The sequence below is a fragment of the Phyllobates terribilis genome, unplaced genomic scaffold (genome assembly GCF_046119375.1).
Source record: "Phyllobates terribilis strain yellow unplaced genomic scaffold, ASM4611937v1 Scaffold_2817__1_contigs__length_104771, whole genome shotgun sequence".
NCBI lineage: Eukaryota > Metazoa > Chordata > Amphibia > Anura > Dendrobatidae > Phyllobates > Phyllobates terribilis.
In genome coordinates, this window is record NW_027365571.1 from 87,862 (window position 1) to 104,772 (window position 16,911).

A 16,911-nucleotide genomic window follows, 5' to 3' on the forward strand; every position below is an offset into this window, starting at 1 on the left:
CCTTAGCAGGAGGGCTCCTGATTACATACCTCTCCTGCTGCTGCTGCTGCTGGCTGTCCAGCAGCAGACTGAAGGTGGCTGCTGCTGTGCACAGGTATATAAAGGCTCAGAGCCTATTATGACACGCGCAGCCAGCGTTCCATTGCCACATTCCATCTACTGCAGGCAGGATACCTGGCTGGCTGAATGTCGCTGAGAAGCTCACAGAGACCGCCATAAGCAACAGTTTAACAGAATGCCACAGACTAATCAACCAAACTTTTTGGGTTGGGTTCTCTTTTATAGTCTGCAGGCATTAAATGAAAGAAGTCAGTGTTCCAGCAGAAGGAGACAACGTTTCAGAAAAGGCATTGTAGCAAACCAAAAAAGAAATTTTAAGCGCAGCAGAGTAACCAGCGCACATACCTGTTAGCTCAGGTGAGTTTAAAAGGCTGCTGTTGATAACAAGGGCATTTGCTAAATAGATGGTGTGTGTGCAACAATATACTGAAAGGTCAATTATATTGTGCAGCTTATCTCACCACCTGTAGTTATTTAGGTGAAAGCTCCAAAATGCTTGCCTAATATGTCTGTTTATCCAAAAGGAAGTAAAAAGGGAGAGCTAGAAAGATAGCATTGCATCACATTACATGGCAATGCAATGCACAGTTGCTGAAGTTGAACCAAAATGAGCTTGTAATCTGGCTTCTGCAACTTTGAACATGAAAAATCCAATGAGGAGAAGAAAAGCAAAGCCAAAGAGTCCATCCCAAAATCCGACAAACAAGCAAAATGAACAAAAAACATTGAATTCAATTCTTTCTGATTTTAGAAACTGCATTAAAGAAGGGGTGCACCGGTCCTGGAGATACTGCAATACCAGGTCAATGCGTGGAGTGGACAGAGCAAGCTCTTTTTCCATCTCCCTGTTCTAAAAATCCATTTAATATATGGTCCCCAGATAGGGGACGTATCAGATATTAAACTGATAAGAACAGATACTACACTTGATCTTAGCCAAAAGGCCGAGAAGCGATAACCAGAATTGGTTTCAAACTACGGAGCCACCCAAGGATCCTGAAAAGTCCATTTGTGGAGATGAGCTCCTGGACTCCCGTTAAGAAGACATGTTGTCAACCTCTAGATCCCTTACATGCCTGCACTTTTCGGCTTGCTGCTGCTGCAATCCACGCGTTTTAGATCTGCATAACTCCACCTCTTTAAACACAGCACCTTCACCCCCTGCTGTTCCCACCCGCCTCAACACCGTTGGAAGGGAGGAGAACCAATTAAGGCGGGGGGTGGGGTGGAACGAGCAGCTGTCTACCCTTAGCAGGAGGGCTCCTGATTACATACCTCTCCTGCTGCTGCTGCTGCTGGCTGTCCAGCAGCAGACTGAAGGTGGCTGCTGCTGTGCACAGGTATATAAAGGCTCAGAGCCTATTATGACACGCGCAGCCAGCGTTCCATTGCCACATTCCATCTACTGCAGGCAGGATACCTGGCTGGCTGAATGTCGCTGAGAAGCTCACAGAGACCGCCATAAGCAACAGTTTAACAGAATGCCACAGACTAATCAACCAAACTTTTTGGGTTGGGTTCTCTTTTATAGTCTGCAGGCATTAAATGAAAGAAGTCAGTGTTCCAGCAGAAGGAGACAACGTTTCAGAAAAGGCATTGTAGCAAACCAAAAAAGAAATTTTAAGCGCAGCAGAGTAACCAGCGCACATACCTGTTAGCTCAGGTGAGTTTAAAAGGCTGCTGTTGATAACAAGGGCATTTGCTAAATAGATGGTGTGTGTGCAACAATATACTGAAAGGTCAATTATATTGTGCAGCTTATCTCACCACCTGTAGTTATTTAGGTGAAAGCTCCAAAATGCTTGCCTAATATGTCTGTTTATCCAAAAGGAAGTAAAAAGGGAGAGCTAGAAAGATAGCATTGCATCACATTACATGGCAATGCAATGCACAGTTGCTGAAGTTGAACCAAAATGAGCTTGTAATCTGGCTTCTGCAACTTTGAACATGAAAAATCCAATGAGGAGAAGAAAAGCAAAGCCAAACAGTCCATCCCAAAATCCGACAAACAAGCAAAATGAACAAAAAACATTGAATTCAATTCTTTCTGATTTTAGAAACTGCATTAAAGAAGGGGTGCACCGGTCCTGGAGATACTGCAATACCAGGTCAATGCGTGGAGTGGACAGAGCAAGCTCTTTTTCCATCTCCCTGTTCTAAAAATCCATTTAATATATGGTCCCCAGATAGGGGACGTATCAGATATTAAACTGATAAGAACAGATACTACACTTGATCTTAGCCAAAAGGCCGAGAAGCGATAACCAGAATTGGTTTCAAACTACGGAGCCACCCAAGGATCCTGAAAAGTCCATTTGTGGAGATGAGCTCCTGGACTCCCGTTAAGAAGACATGTTGTCAACCTCTAGATCCCTTACATGCCTGCACTTTTCGGCTTGCTGCTGCTGCAATCCACGCGTTTTAGATCTGCATAACTCCACCTCTTTAAACACAGCACCTTCACCCCCTGCTGTTCTCACCCGCCTCAACACCGTTGGAAGGGAGGAGAACCAATTAAGGCGGGGGGTGGGGTGGAACGAGCAGCTGTCTACCCTTAGCAGGAGGGCTCCTGATTACATACCTCTCCTGCTGCTGCTGCTGCTGGCTGTCCAGCAGCAGACTGAAGGTGGCTGCTGCTGTGCACAGGTATATAAAGGCTCAGAGCCTATTATGACACGCGCAGCCAGCGTTCCATTGCCACATTCCATCTACTGCAGGCAGGATACCTGGCTGGCTGAATGTCGCTGAGAAGCTCACAGAGACCGCCATAAGCAACAGTTTAACAGAATGCCACAGACTAATCAACCAAACTTTTTGGGTTGGGTTCTCTTTTATAGTCTGCAGGCATTAAATGAAAGAAGTCAGTGTTCCAGCAGAAGGAGACAACGTTTCAGAAAAGGCATTGTAGCAAACCAAAAAAGAAATTTTAAGCGCAGCAGAGTAACCAGCGCACATACCTGTTAGCTCAGGTGAGTTTAAAAGGCTGCTGTTGATAACAAGGGCATTTGCTAAATAGATGGTGTGTGTGCAACAATATACTGAAAGGTCAATTATATTGTGCAGCTTATCTCACCACCTGTAGTTATTTAGGTGAAAGCTCCAAAATGCTTGCCTAATATGTCTGTTTATCCAAAAGGAAGTAAAAAGGGAGAGCTAGAAAGATAGCATTGCATCACATTACATGGCAATGCAATGCACAGTTGCTGAAGTTGAACCAAAATGAGCTTGTAATCTGGCTTCTGCAACTTTGAACATGAAAAATCCAATGAGGAGAAGAAAAGCAAAGCCAAACAGTCCATCCCAAAATCCGACAAACAAGCAAAATGAACAAAAAACATTGAATTCAATTCTTTCTGATTTTAGAAACTGCATTAAAGAAGGGGTGCACCGGTCCTGGAGATACTGCAATACCAGGTCAATGCGTGGAGTGGACAGAGCAAGCTCTTTTTCCATCTCCCTGTTCTAAAAATCCATTTAATATATGGTCCCCAGATAGGGGACGTATCAGATATTAAACTGATAAGAACAGATACTACACTTGATCTTAGCCAAAAGGCCGAGAAGCGATAACCAGAATTGGTTTCAAACTACGGAGCCACCCAAGGATCCTGAAAAGTCCATTTGTGGAGATGAGCTCCTGGACTCCCGTTAAGAAGACATGTTGTCAACCTCTAGATCCCTTACATGCCTGCACTTTTCGGCTTGCTGCTGCTGCAATCCACGCGTTTTAGATCTGCATAACTCCACCTCTTTAAACACAGCACCTTCACCCCCTGCTGTTCTCACCCGCCTCAACACCGTTGGAAGGGAGGAGAACCAATTAAGGCGGGGGGTGGGGTGGAACGAGCAGCTGTCTACCCTTAGCAGGAGGGCTCCTGATTACATACCTCTCCTGCTGCTGCTGCTGCTGGCTGTCCAGCAGCAGACTGAAGGTGGCTGCTGCTGTGCACAGGTATATAAAGGCTCAGAGCCTATTATGACACGCGCAGCCAGCGTTCCATTGCCACATTCCATCTACTGCAGGCAGGATACCTGGCTGGCTGAATGTCGCTGAGAAGCTCACAGAGACCGCCATAAGCAACAGTTTAACAGAATGCCACAGACTAATCAACCAAACTTTTTGGGTTGGGTTCTCTTTTATAGTCTGCAGGCATTAAATGAAAGAAGTCAGTGTTCCAGCAGAAGGAGACAACGTTTCAGAAAAGGCATTGTAGCAAACCAAAAAAGAAATTTTAAGCGCAGCAGAGTAACCAGCGCACATACCTGTTAGCTCAGGTGAGTTTAAAAGGCTGCTGTTGATAACAAGGGCATTTGCTAAATAGATGGTGTGTGTGCAACAATATACTGAAAGGTCAATTATATTGTGCAGCTTATCTCACCACCTGTAGTTATTTAGGTGAAAGCTCCAAAATGCTTGCCTAATATGTCTGTTTATCCAAAAGGAAGTAAAAAGGGAGAGCTAGAAAGATAGCATTGCATCACATTACATGGCAATGCAATGCACAGTTGCTGAAGTTGAACCAAAATGAGCTTGTAATCTGGCTTCTGCAACTTTGAACATGAAAAATCCAATGAGGAGAAGAAAAGCAAAGCCAAAGAGTCCATCCCAAAATCCGACAAACAAGCAAAATGAACAAAAAACATTGAATTCAATTCTTTCTGATTTTAGAAACTGCATTAAAGAAGGGGTGCACCGGTCCTGGAGATACTGCAATACCAGGTCAATGCGTGGAATGGACAGAGCAAGCTCTTTTTCCATCTCCCTGTTCTAAAAATCCATTTAATATATGGTCCCCAGATAGGGGACGTATCAGATATTAAACTGATAAGAACAGATACTACACTTGATCTTAGCCAAAAGGCCGAGAAGCGATAACCAGAATTGGTTTCAAACTACGGAGCCACCCAAGGATCCTGAAAAGTCCATTTGTGGAGATGAGCTCCTGGACTCCCGTTAAGAAGACATGTTGTCAACCTCTAGATCCCTTACATGCCTGCACTTTTCGGCTTGCTGCTGCTGCAATCCACGCGTTTTAGATCTGCATAACTCCACCTCTTTAAACACAGCACCTTCACCCCCTGCTGTTCCCACCCGCCTCAACACCGTTGGAAGGGAGGAGAACCAATTAAGGCGGGGGGTGGGGTGGAACGAGCAGCTGTCTACCCTTAGCAGGAGGGCTCCTGATTACATACCTCTCCTGCTGCTGCTGCTGGCTGTCCAGCAGCAGACTGAAGGTGGCTGCTGCTGTGCACAGGTATATAAAGGCTCAGAGCCTATTATGACACGCGCAGCCAGCGTTCCATTGCCACATTCCATCTACTGCAGGCAGGATACCTGGCTGGCTGAATGTCGCTGAGAAGCTCACAGAGACCGCCATAAGCAACAGTTTAACAGAATGCCACAGACTAATCAACCAAACTTTTTGGGTTGGGTTCTCTTTTATAGTCTGCAGGCATTAAATGAAAGAAGTCAGTGTTCCAGCAGAAGGAGACAACGTTTCAGAAAAGGCATTGTAGCAAACCAAAAAAGAAATTTTAAGCGCAGCAGAGTAACCAGCGCACATACCTGTTAGCTCAGGTGAGTTTAAAAGGCTGCTGTTGATAACAAGGGCATTTGCTAAATAGATGGTGTGTGTGCAACAATATACTGAAAGGTCAATTATATTGTGCAGCTTATCTCACCACCTGTAGTTATTTAGGTGAAAGCTCCAAAATGCTTGCCTAATATGTCTGTTTATCCAAAAGGAAGTAAAAAGGGAGAGCTAGAAAGATAGCATTGCATCACATTACATGGCAATGCAATGCACAGTTGCTGAAGTTGAACCAAAATGAGCTTGTAATCTGGCTTCTGCAACTTTGAACATGAAAAATCCAATGAGGAGAAGAAAAGCAAAGCCAAAGAGTCCATCCCAAAATCCGACAAACAAGCAAAATGAACAAAAAACATTGAATTCAATTCTTTCTGATTTTAGAAACTGCATTAAAGAAGGGGTGCACCGGTCCTGGAGATACTGCAATACCAGGTCAATGCGTGGAGTGGGCAGAGCAAGCTCTTTTTCCATCTCCCTGTTCTAAAAATCCATTTAATATATGGTCCCCAGATAGGGGACGTATCAGATATTAAACTGATAAGAACAGATACTACACTTGATCTTAGCCAAAAGGCCGAGAAGCGATAACCAGAATTGGTTTCAAACTACGGAGCCACCCAAGGATCCTGAAAAGTCCATTTGTGGAGATGAGCTCCTGGACTCCCGTTAAGAAGACATGTTGTCAACCTCTAGATCCCTTACATGCCTGCACTTTTCGGCTTGCTGCTGCTGCAATCCACGCGTTTTAGATCTGCATAACTCCACCTCTTTAAACACAGCACCTTCACCCCCTGCTGTTCCCACCCGCCTCAACACCGTTGGAAGGGAGGAGAACCAATTAAGGCGGGGGGTGGGGTGGAACGAGCAGCTGTCTACCCTTAGCAGGAGGGCTCCTGATTACATACCTCTCCTGCTGCTGCTGCTGCTGGCTGTCCAGCAGCAGACTGAAGGTGGCTGCTGCTGTGCACAGGTATATAAAGGCTCAGAGCCTATTATGACACGCGCAGCCAGCGTTCCATTGCCACATTCCATCTACTGCAGGCAGGATACCTGGCTGGCTGAATGTCGCTGAGAAGCTCACAGAGACCGCCATAAGCAACAGTTTAACAGAATGCCACAGACTAATCAACCAAACTTTTTGGGTTGGGTTCTCTTTTATAGTCTGCAGGCATTAAATGAAAGAAGTCAGTGTTCCAGCAGAAGGAGACAACGTTTCAGAAAAGGCATTGTAGCAAACCAAAAAAGAAATTTTAAGCGCAGCAGAGTAACCAGCGCACATACCTGTTAGCTCAGGTGAGTTTAAAAGGCTGCTGTTGATAACAAGGGCATTTGCTAAATAGATGGTGTGTGTGCAACAATATACTGAAAGGTCAATTATATTGTGCAGCTTATCTCACCACCTGTAGTTATTTAGGTGAAAGCTCCAAAATGCTTGCCTAATATGTCTGTTTATCCAAAAGGAAGTAAAAAGGGAGAGCTAGAAAGATAGCATTGCATCACATTACATGGCAATGCAATGCACAGTTGCTGAAGTTGAACCAAAATGAGCTTGTAATCTGGCTTCTGCAACTTTGAACATGAAAAATCCAATGAGGAGAAGAAAAGCAAAGCCAAAGAGTCCATCCCAAAATCCGACAAACAAGCAAAATGAACAAAAAACATTGAATTCAATTCTTTCTGATTTTAGAAACTGCATTAAAGAAGGGGTGCACCGGTCCTGGAGATACTGCAATACCAGGTCAATGCGTGGAGTGGACAGAGCAAGCTCTTTTTCCATCTCCCTGTTCTAAAAATCCATTTAATATATGGTCCCCAGATAGGGGACGTATCAGATATTAAACTGATAAGAACAGATTTTTTGATTGAAGCTGCATCCAAGGCACTGAAAAATGTGACCGAAGTCACACCAAAACAGCGCACGAGGCGAGGATTCATGTGGACTCTTCCCGGAGGAGAGGGTCCCCAATAAACCATCCCCATCCCTCCGAGCCAGAAGGCCACAGCGAGGGTCAGGGATCTCCGATGCTCTCCCTAGCCGAAGCCGGAGAAGAGCCGTTTTCGTGCTCCCAGCTTCCATCTAGGCTGCCACCCTAGTGGAGCTGGAGCCTGTGTTGGTTTCTCAGCCCAAAGCTGACCGGACCTCCGACCGGGTTTATAAAAATTCCCCTTCCTAGCCCGGAGGCCAGGAATAGGGGGGGTTGCTCAGAAAGTATGATTTGCAAAGGTGCGGCGTGCTATGAAGCCAAGTCTTTCTGGGGTTCCCAGTAAGCTTGGACTCCCACCAGGGCGCCTACTCCTGGGGCACATTGCTCCAAAGCCCTCACACTTACCCAGCATAGTGACTTCGATCCTGGAGGGCCATGTTTTCCATCAGATAACTCTATGAGCCACCTGGCGTACTAACAAGTGCACCAAACCAGTGTGTAATATGCATCAATTTACTAGGGCAGCCCAAGGACAAAACTGCCTTTTCAAAAGATACTACACTTGATCTTAGCCAAAAGGCCGAGAAGCGATAACCAGAATTGGTTTCAAACTACGGAGCCACCCAAGGATCCTGAAAAGTCCATTTGTGGAGATGAGCTCCTGGACTCCCGTTAAGAAGACATGTTGTCAACCTCTAGATCCCTTACATGCCTGCACTTTTCGGCTTGCTGCTGCTGCAATCCACGCGTTTTAGATCTGCATAACTCCACCTCTTTAAACACAGCACCTTCACCCCCTGCTGTTCCCACCCGCCTCAACACCGTTGGAAGGGAGGAGAACCAATTAAGGCGGGGGGTGGGGTGGAACGAGCAGCTGTCTACCCTTAGCAGGAGGGCTCCTGATTACATACCTCTCCTGCTGCTGCTGCTGCTGGCTGTCCAGCAGCAGACTGAAGGTGGCTGCTGCTGTGCACAGGTATATAAAGGCTCAGAGCCTATTATGACACGCGCAGCCAGCGTTCCATTGCCACATTCCATCTACTGCAGGCAGGATACCTGGCTGGCTGAATGTCGCTGAGAAGCTCACAGAGACCGCCATAAGCAACAGTTTAACAGAATGCCACAGACTAATCAACCAAACTTTTTGGGTTGGGTTCTCTTTTATAGTCTGCAGGCATTAAATGAAAGAAGTCAGTGTTCCAGCAGAAGGAGACAACGTTTCAGAAAAGGCATTGTAGCAAACCAAAAAAGAAATTTTAAGCGCAGCAGAGTAACCAGCGCACATACCTGTTAGCTCAGGTGAGTTTAAAAGGCTGCTGTTGATAACAAGGGCATTTGCTAAATAGATGGTGTGTGTGCAACAATATACTGAAAGGTCAATTATATTGTGCAGCTTATCTCACCACCTGTAGTTATTTAGGTGAAAGCTCCAAAATGCTTGCCTAATATGTCTGTTTATCCAAAAGGAAGTAAAAAGGGAGAGCTAGAAAGATAGCATTGCATCACATTACATGGCAATGCAATGCACAGTTGCTGAAGTTGAACCAAAATGAGCTCGTAATCTGGCTTCTGCAACTTTGAACATGAAAAATCCAATGAGGAGAAGAAAAGCAAAGCCAAAGAGTCCATCCCAAAATCCGACAAACAAGCAAAATGAACAAAAAACATTGAATTCAATTCTTTCTGATTTTAGAAACTGCATTAAAGAAGGGGTGCACCGGTCCTGGAGATACTGCAATACCAGGTCAATGCGTGGAGTGGACAGAGCAAGCTCTTTTTCCATCTCCCTGTTCTAAAAATCCATTTAATATATGGTCCCCAGATAGGGGACGTATCAGATATTAAACTGATAAGAACAGATACTACACTTGATCTTAGCCAAAAGGCCGAGAAGCGATAACCAGAATTGGTTTCAAACTACGGAGCCACCCAAGGATCCTGAAAAGTCCATTTGTGGAGATGAGCTCCTGGACTCCCGTTAAGAAGACATGTTGTCAACCTCTAGATCCCTTACATGCCTGCACTTTTCGGCTTGCTGCTGCTGCAATCCACGCGTTTTAGATCTGCATAACTCCACCTCTTTAAACACAGCACCTTCACCCCCTGCTGTTCCCACCCGCCTCAACACCGTTGGAAGGGAGGAGAACCAATTAAGGCGGGGGGTGGGGTGGAACGAGCAGCTGTCTACCCTTAGCAGGAGGGCTCCTGATTACATACCTCTCCTGCTGCTGCTGCTGCTGGCTGTCCAGCAGCAGACTGAAGGTGGCTGCTGCTGTGCACAGGTATATAAAGGCTCAGAGCCTATTATGACACGCGCAGCCAGCGTTCCATTGCCACATTCCATCTACTGCAGGCAGGATACCTGGCTGGCTGAATGTCGCTGAGAAGCTCACAGAGACCGCCATAAGCAACAGTTTAACAGAATGCCACAGACTAATCAACCAAACTTTTTGGGTTGGGTTCTCTTTTATAGTCTGCAGGCATTAAATGAAAGAAGTCAGTGTTCCAGCAGAAGGAGACAACGTTTCAGAAAAGGCATTGTAGCAAACCAAAAAAGAAATTTTAAGCGCAGCAGAGTAACCAGCGCACATACCTGTTAGCTCAGGTGAGTTTAAAAGGCTGCTGTTGATAACAAGGGCATTTGCTAAATAGATGGTGTGTGTGCAACAATATACTGAAAGGTCAATTATATTGTGCAGCTTATCTCACCACCTGTAGTTATTTAGGTGAAAGCTCCAAAATGCTTGCCTAATATGTCTGTTTATCCAAAAGGAAGTAAAAAGGGAGAGCTAGAAAGATAGCATTGCATCACATTACATGGCAATGCAATGCACAGTTGCTGAAGTTGAACCAAAATGAGCTTGTAATCTGGCTTCTGCAACTTTGAACATGAAAAATCCAATGAGGAGAAGAAAAGCAAAGCCAAAGAGTCCATCCCAAAATCCGACAAACAAGCAAAATGAACAAAAAACATTGAATTCAATTCTTTCTGATTTTAGAAACTGCATTAAAGAAGGGGTGCACCGGTCCTGGAGATACTGCAATACCAGGTCAATGCGTGGAGTGGACAGAGCAAGCTCTTTTTCCATCTCCCTGTTCTAAAAATCCATTTAATATATGGTCCCCAGATAGGGGACGTATCAGATATTAAACTGATAAGAACAGATACTACACTTGATCTTAGCCAAAAGGCCGAGAAGCGATAACCAGAATTGGTTTCAAACTACGGAGCCACCCAAGGATCCTGAAAAGTCCATTTGTGGAGATGAGCTCCTGGACTCCCGTTAAGAAGACATGTTGTCAACCTCTAGATCCCTTACATGCCTGCACTTTTCGGCTTGCTGCTGCTGCAATCCACGCGTTTTAGATCTGCATAACTCCACCTCTTTAAACACAGCACCTTCACCCCCTGCTGTTCCCACCCGCCTCAACACCGTTGGAAGGGAGGAGAACCAATTAAGGCGGGGGGTGGGGTGGAACGAGCAGCTGTCTACCCTTAGCAGGAGGGCTCCTGATTACATACCTCTCCTGCTGCTGCTGCTGCTGGCTGTCCAGCAGCAGACTGAAGGTGGCTGCTGCTGTGCACAGGTATATAAAGGCTCAGAGCCTATTATGACACGCGCAGCCAGCGTTCCATTGCCACATTCCATCTACTGCAGGCAGGATACCTGGCTGGCTGAATGTCGCTGAGAAGCTCACAGAGACCGCCATAAGCAACAGTTTAACAGAATGCCACAGACTAATCAACCAAACTTTTTGGGTTGGGTTCTCTTTTATAGTCTGCAGGCATTAAATGAAAGAAGTCAGTGTTCCAGCAGAAGGAGACAACGTTTCAGAAAAGGCATTGTAGCAAACCAAAAAAGAAATTTTAAGCGCAGCAGAGTAACCAGCGCACATACCTGTTAGCTCAGGTGAGTTTAAAAGGCTGCTGTTGATAACAAGGGCATTTGCTAAATAGATGGTGTGTGTGCAACAATATACTGAAAGGTCAATTATATTGTGCAGCTTATCTCACCACCTGTAGTTATTTAGGTGAAAGCTCCAAAATGCTTGCCTAATATGTCTGTTTATCCAAAAGGAAGTAAAAAGGGAGAGCTAGAAAGATAGCATTGCATCACATTACATGGCAATGCAATGCACAGTTGCTGAAGTTGAACCAAAATGAGCTTGTAATCTGGCTTCTGCAACTTTGAACATGAAAAATCCAATGAGGAGAAGAAAAGCAAAGCCAAACAGTCCATCCCAAAATCCGACAAACAAGCAAAATGAACAAAAAACATTGAATTCAATTCTTTCTGATTTTAGAAACTGCATTAAAGAAGGGGTGCACCGGTCCTGGAGATACTGCAATACCAGGTCAATGCGTGGAGTGGACAGAGCAAGCTCTTTTTCCATCTCCCTGTTCTAAAAATCCATTTAATATATGGTCCCCAGATAGGGGACGTATCAGATATTAAACTGATAAGAACAGATACTACACTTGATCTTAGCCAAAAGGCCGAGAAGCGATAACCAGAATTGGTTTCAAACTACGGAGCCACCCAAGGATCCTGAAAAGTCCATTTGTGGAGATGAGCTCCTGGACTCCCGTTAAGAAGACATGTTGTCAACCTCTAGATCCCTTACATGCCTGCACTTTTCGGCTTGCTGCTGCTGCAATCCACGCGTTTTAGATCTGCATAACTCCACCTCTTTAAACACAGCACCTTCACCCCCTGCTGTTCTCACCCGCCTCAACACCGTTGGAAGGGAGGAGAACCAATTAAGGCGGGGGGTGGGGTGGAACGAGCAGCTGTCTACCCTTAGCAGGAGGGCTCCTGATTACATACCTCTCCTGCTGCTGCTGCTGCTGGCTGTCCAGCAGCAGACTGAAGGTGGCTGCTGCTGTGCACAGGTATATAAAGGCTCAGAGCCTATTATGACACGCGCAGCCAGCGTTCCATTGCCACATTCCATCTACTGCAGGCAGGATACCTGGCTGGCTGAATGTCGCTGAGAAGCTCACAGAGACCGCCATAAGCAACAGTTTAACAGAATGCCACAGACTAATCAACCAAACTTTTTGGGTTGGGTTCTCTTTTATAGTCTGCAGGCATTAAATGAAAGAAGTCAGTGTTCCAGCAGAAGGAGACAACGTTTCAGAAAAGGCATTGTAGCAAACCAAAAAAGAAATTTTAAGCGCAGCAGAGTAACCAGCGCACATACCTGTTAGCTCAGGTGAGTTTAAAAGGCTGCTGTTGATAACAAGGGCATTTGCTAAATAGATGGTGTGTGTGCAACAATATACTGAAAGGTCAATTATATTGTGCAGCTTATCTCACCACCTGTAGTTATTTTGGTGAAAGCTCCAAAATGCTTGCCTAATATGTCTGTTTATCCAAAAGGAAGTAAAAAGGGAGAGCTAGAAAGATAGCATTGCATCACATTACATGGCAATGCAATGCACAGTTGCTGAAGTTGAACCAAAATGAGCTTGTAATCTGGCTTCTGCAACTTTGAACATGAAAAATCCAATGAGGAGAAGAAAAGCAAAGCCAAAGAGTCCATCCCAAAATCCGACAAACAAGCAAAATGAACAAAAAACATTGAATTCAATTCTTTCTGATTTTAGAAACTGCATTAAAGAAGGGGTGCACCGGTCCTGGAGATACTGCAATACCAGGTCAATGCGTGGAATGGACAGAGCAAGCTCTTTTTCCATCTCCCTGTTCTAAAAATCCATTTAATATATGGTCCCCAGATAGGGGACGTATCAGATATTAAACTGATAAGAACAGATACTACACTTGATCTTAGCCAAAAGGCCGAGAAGCGATAACCAGAATTGGTTTCAAACTACGGAGCCACCCAAGGATCCTGAAAAGTCCATTTGTGGAGATGAGCTCCTGGACTCCCGTTAAGAAGACATGTTGTCAACCTCTAGATCCCTTACATGCCTGCACTTTTCGGCTTGCTGCTGCTGCAATCCACGCGTTTTAGATCTGCATAACTCCACCTCTTTAAACACAGCACCTTCACCCCCTGCTGTTCCCACCCGCCTCAACACCGTTGGAAGGGAGGAGAACCAATTAAGGCGGGGGGTGGGGTGGAACGAGCAGCTGTCTACCCTTAGCAGGAGGGCTCCTGATTACATACCTCTCCTGCTGCTGCTGCTGGCTGTCCAGCAGCAGACTGAAGGTGGCTGCTGCTGTGCACAGGTATATAAAGGCTCAGAGCCTATTATGACACGCGCAGCCAGCGTTCCATTGCCACATTCCATCTACTGCAGGCAGGATACCTGGCTGGCTGAATGTCGCTGAGAAGCTCACAGAGACCGCCATAAGCAACAGTTTAACAGAATGCCACAGACTAATCAACCAAACTTTTTGGGTTGGGTTCTCTTTTATAGTCTGCAGGCATTAAATGAAAGAAGTCAGTGTTCCAGCAGAAGGAGACAACGTTTCAGAAAAGGCATTGTAGCAAACCAAAAAAGAAATTTAAGCGCAGCAGAGTAACCAGCGCACATACCTGTTAGCTCAGGTGAGTTTAAAAGGCTGCTGTTGATAACAAGGGCATTTGCTAAATAGATGGTGTGTGTGCAACAATATACTGAAAGGTCAATTATATTGTGCAGCTTATCTCACCACCTGTAGTTATTTAGGTGAAAGCTCCAAAATGCTTGCCTAATATGTCTGTTTATCCAAAAGGAAGTAAAAAGGGAGAGCTAGAAAGATAGCATTGCATCACATTACATGGCAATGCAATGCACAGTTGCTGAAGTTGAACCAAAATGAGCTTGTAATCTGGCTTCTGCAACTTTGAACATGAAAAATCCAATGAGGAGAAGAAAAGCAAAGCCAAACAGTCCATCCCAAAATCCGACAAACAAGCAAAATGAACAAAAAACATTGAATTCAATTCTTTCTGATTTTAGAAACTGCATTAAAGAAGGGGTGCACCGGTCCTGGAGATACTGCAATACCAGGTCAATGCGTGGAGTGGACAGAGCAAGCTCTTTTTCCATCTCCCTGTTCTAAAAATCCATTTAATATATGGTCCCCAGATAGGGGACGTATCAGATATTAAACTGATAAGAACAGATACTACACTTGATCTTAGCCAAAAGGCCGAGAAGCGATAACCAGAATTGGTTTCAAACTACGGAGCCACCCAAGGATCCTGAAAAGTCCATTTGTGGAGATGAGCTCCTGGACTCCCGTTAAGAAGACATGTTGTCAACCTCTAGATCCCTTACATGCCTGCACTTTTCGGCTTGCTGCTGCTGCAATCCACGCGTTTTAGATCTGCATAACTCCACCTCTTTAAACACAGCACCTTCACCCCCTGCTGTTCTCACCCGCCTCAACACCGTTGGAAGGGAGGAGAACCAATTAAGGCGGGGGGTGGGGTGGAACGAGCAGCTGTCTACCCTTAGCAGGAGGGCTCCTGATTACATACCTCTCCTGCTGCTGCTGCTGCTGGCTGTCCAGCAGCAGACTGAAGGTGGCTGCTGCTGTGCACAGGTATATAAAGGCTCAGAGCCTATTATGACACGCGCAGCCAGCGTTCCATTGCCACATTCCATCTACTGCAGGCAGGATACCTGGCTGGCTGAATGTCGCTGAGAAGCTCACAGAGACCGCCATAAGCAACAGTTTAACAGAATGCCACAGACTAATCAACCAAACTTTTTGGGTTGGGTTCTCTTTTATAGTCTGCAGGCATTAAATGAAAGAAGTCAGTGTTCCAGCAGAAGGAGACAACGTTTCAGAAAAGGCATTGTAGCAAACCAAAAAAGAAATTTTAAGCGCAGCAGAGTAACCAGCGCACATACCTGTTAGCTCAGGTGAGTTTAAAAGGCTGCTGTTGATAACAAGGGCATTTGCTAAATAGATGGTGTGTGTGCAACAATATACTGAAAGGTCAATTATATTGTGCAGCTTATCTCACCACCTGTAGTTATTTTGGTGAAAGCTCCAAAATGCTTGCCTAATATGTCTGTTTATCCAAAAGGAAGTAAAAAGGGAGAGCTAGAAAGATAGCATTGCATCACATTACATGGCAATGCAATGCACAGTTGCTGAAGTTGAACCAAAATGAGCTTGTAATCTGGCTTCTGCAACTTTGAACATGAAAAATCCAATGAGGAGAAGAAAAGCAAAGCCAAAGAGTCCATCCCAAAATCCGACAAACAAGCAAAATGAACAAAAAACATTGAATTCAATTCTTTCTGATTTTAGAAACTGCATTAAAGAAGGGGTGCACCGGTCCTGGAGATACTGCAATACCAGGTCAATGCGTGGAATGGACAGAGCAAGCTCTTTTTCCATCTCCCTGTTCTAAAAATCCATTTAATATATGGTCCCCAGATAGGGGACGTATCAGATATTAAACTGATAAGAACAGATACTACACTTGATCTTAGCCAAAAGGCCGAGAAGCGATAACCAGAATTGGTTTCAAACTACGGAGCCACCCAAGGATCCTGAAAAGTCCATTTGTGGAGATGAGCTCCTGGACTCCCGTTAAGAAGACATGTTGTCAACCTCTAGATCCCTTACATGCCTGCACTTTTCGGCTTGCTGCTGCTGCAATCCACGCGTTTTAGATCTGCATAACTCCACCTCTTTAAACACAGCACCTTCACCCCCTGCTGTTCCCACCCGCCTCAACACCGTTGGAAGGGAGGAGAACCAATTAAGGCGGGGGGTGGGGTGGAACGAGCAGCTGTCTACCCTTAGCAGGAGGGCTCCTGATTACATACCTCTCCTGCTGCTGCTGCTGGCTGTCCAGCAGCAGACTGAAGGTGGCTGCTGCTGTGCACAGGTATATAAAGGCTCAGAGCCTATTATGACACGCGCAGCCAGCGTTCCATTGCCACATTCCATCTACTGCAGGCAGGATACCTGGCTGGCTGAATGTCGCTGAGAAGCTCACAGAGACCGCCATAAGCAACAGTTTAACAGAATGCCACAGACTAATCAACCAAACTTTTTGGGTTGGGTTCTCTTTTATAGTCTGCAGGCATTAAATGAAAGAAGTCAGTGTTCCAGCAGAAGGAGACAACGTTTCAGAAAAGGCATTGTAGCAAACCAAAAAAGAAATTTTAAGCGCAGCAGAGTAACCAGCGCACATACCTGTTAGCTCAGGTGAGTTTAAAAGGCTGCTGTTGATAACAAGGGCATTTGCTAAATAGATGGTGTGTGTGCAGCAATATACTGAAAGGTCAATTATATTGTGCAGCTTATCTCACCACCTGTAGTTATTTAGGTGAAAGCTCCAAAATGCTTGCCTAATATGTCTGTTTATCCAAAAGGAAGTAAAAAGGGAGAGCTAGAAAGATAGCATTGCATCAC

The 16,911-nt window shown here is 45.2% G+C and overlaps 12 non-coding genes and 1 pseudogene across 12 annotated transcripts; all 13 read right to left on the minus strand.

Annotated features, from left to right (window-relative positions):
• Nucleotides 1-825: 825 nt before the first annotated feature.
• LOC141247184 (U2 spliceosomal RNA) lies at nucleotides 826-1,016 on the minus strand. The gene has a single exon (XR_012310673.1). It is a non-coding gene; the product is annotated as a U2 spliceosomal RNA (small nuclear RNA).
• Nucleotides 1,017-2,131: 1,115 nt separating this feature from the next.
• Nucleotides 2,132-2,322, minus strand: LOC141247185 (U2 spliceosomal RNA). Its single transcript, XR_012310674.1, has one exon. It is a non-coding gene; the product is annotated as a U2 spliceosomal RNA (small nuclear RNA).
• A 1,115-nt stretch (nucleotides 2,323-3,437) lies between these two features.
• Nucleotides 3,438-3,628, minus strand: LOC141247186 (U2 spliceosomal RNA). The gene has a single exon (XR_012310675.1). It is a non-coding gene; the product is annotated as a U2 spliceosomal RNA (small nuclear RNA).
• Nucleotides 3,629-4,743: 1,115 nt separating this feature from the next.
• On the minus strand, nucleotides 4,744-4,934 carry LOC141247125 (U2 spliceosomal RNA). The gene has a single exon (XR_012310625.1). It is a non-coding gene; the product is annotated as a U2 spliceosomal RNA (small nuclear RNA).
• Nucleotides 4,935-6,046: 1,112 nt separating this feature from the next.
• LOC141247113 (U2 spliceosomal RNA) lies at nucleotides 6,047-6,237 on the minus strand. Its single transcript, XR_012310613.1, has one exon. It is a non-coding gene; the product is annotated as a U2 spliceosomal RNA (small nuclear RNA).
• Nucleotides 6,238-7,352: 1,115 nt separating this feature from the next.
• Nucleotides 7,353-7,534, minus strand: LOC141247136 (U2 spliceosomal RNA). Its single transcript, XR_012310635.1, has one exon. It is a non-coding gene; the product is annotated as a U2 spliceosomal RNA (small nuclear RNA).
• Nucleotides 7,535-8,052: 518 nt separating this feature from the next.
• On the minus strand, nucleotides 8,053-8,168 carry LOC141247145 (U2 spliceosomal RNA; annotated as a pseudogene).
• Nucleotides 8,169-9,283: 1,115 nt separating this feature from the next.
• Nucleotides 9,284-9,474, minus strand: LOC141247187 (U2 spliceosomal RNA). Its single transcript, XR_012310676.1, has one exon. It is a non-coding gene; the product is annotated as a U2 spliceosomal RNA (small nuclear RNA).
• A 1,115-nt stretch (nucleotides 9,475-10,589) lies between these two features.
• LOC141247188 (U2 spliceosomal RNA) lies at nucleotides 10,590-10,780 on the minus strand. The gene has a single exon (XR_012310677.1). It is a non-coding gene; the product is annotated as a U2 spliceosomal RNA (small nuclear RNA).
• A 1,115-nt stretch (nucleotides 10,781-11,895) lies between these two features.
• On the minus strand, nucleotides 11,896-12,086 carry LOC141247189 (U2 spliceosomal RNA). Its single transcript, XR_012310678.1, has one exon. It is a non-coding gene; the product is annotated as a U2 spliceosomal RNA (small nuclear RNA).
• Nucleotides 12,087-13,201: 1,115 nt separating this feature from the next.
• On the minus strand, nucleotides 13,202-13,392 carry LOC141247127 (U2 spliceosomal RNA). The gene has a single exon (XR_012310626.1). It is a non-coding gene; the product is annotated as a U2 spliceosomal RNA (small nuclear RNA).
• Nucleotides 13,393-14,503: 1,111 nt separating this feature from the next.
• On the minus strand, nucleotides 14,504-14,694 carry LOC141247192 (U2 spliceosomal RNA). Its single transcript, XR_012310680.1, has one exon. It is a non-coding gene; the product is annotated as a U2 spliceosomal RNA (small nuclear RNA).
• A 1,115-nt stretch (nucleotides 14,695-15,809) lies between these two features.
• On the minus strand, nucleotides 15,810-16,000 carry LOC141247128 (U2 spliceosomal RNA). Its single transcript, XR_012310627.1, has one exon. It is a non-coding gene; the product is annotated as a U2 spliceosomal RNA (small nuclear RNA).
• Nucleotides 16,001-16,911: the final 911 nt, after the last annotated feature.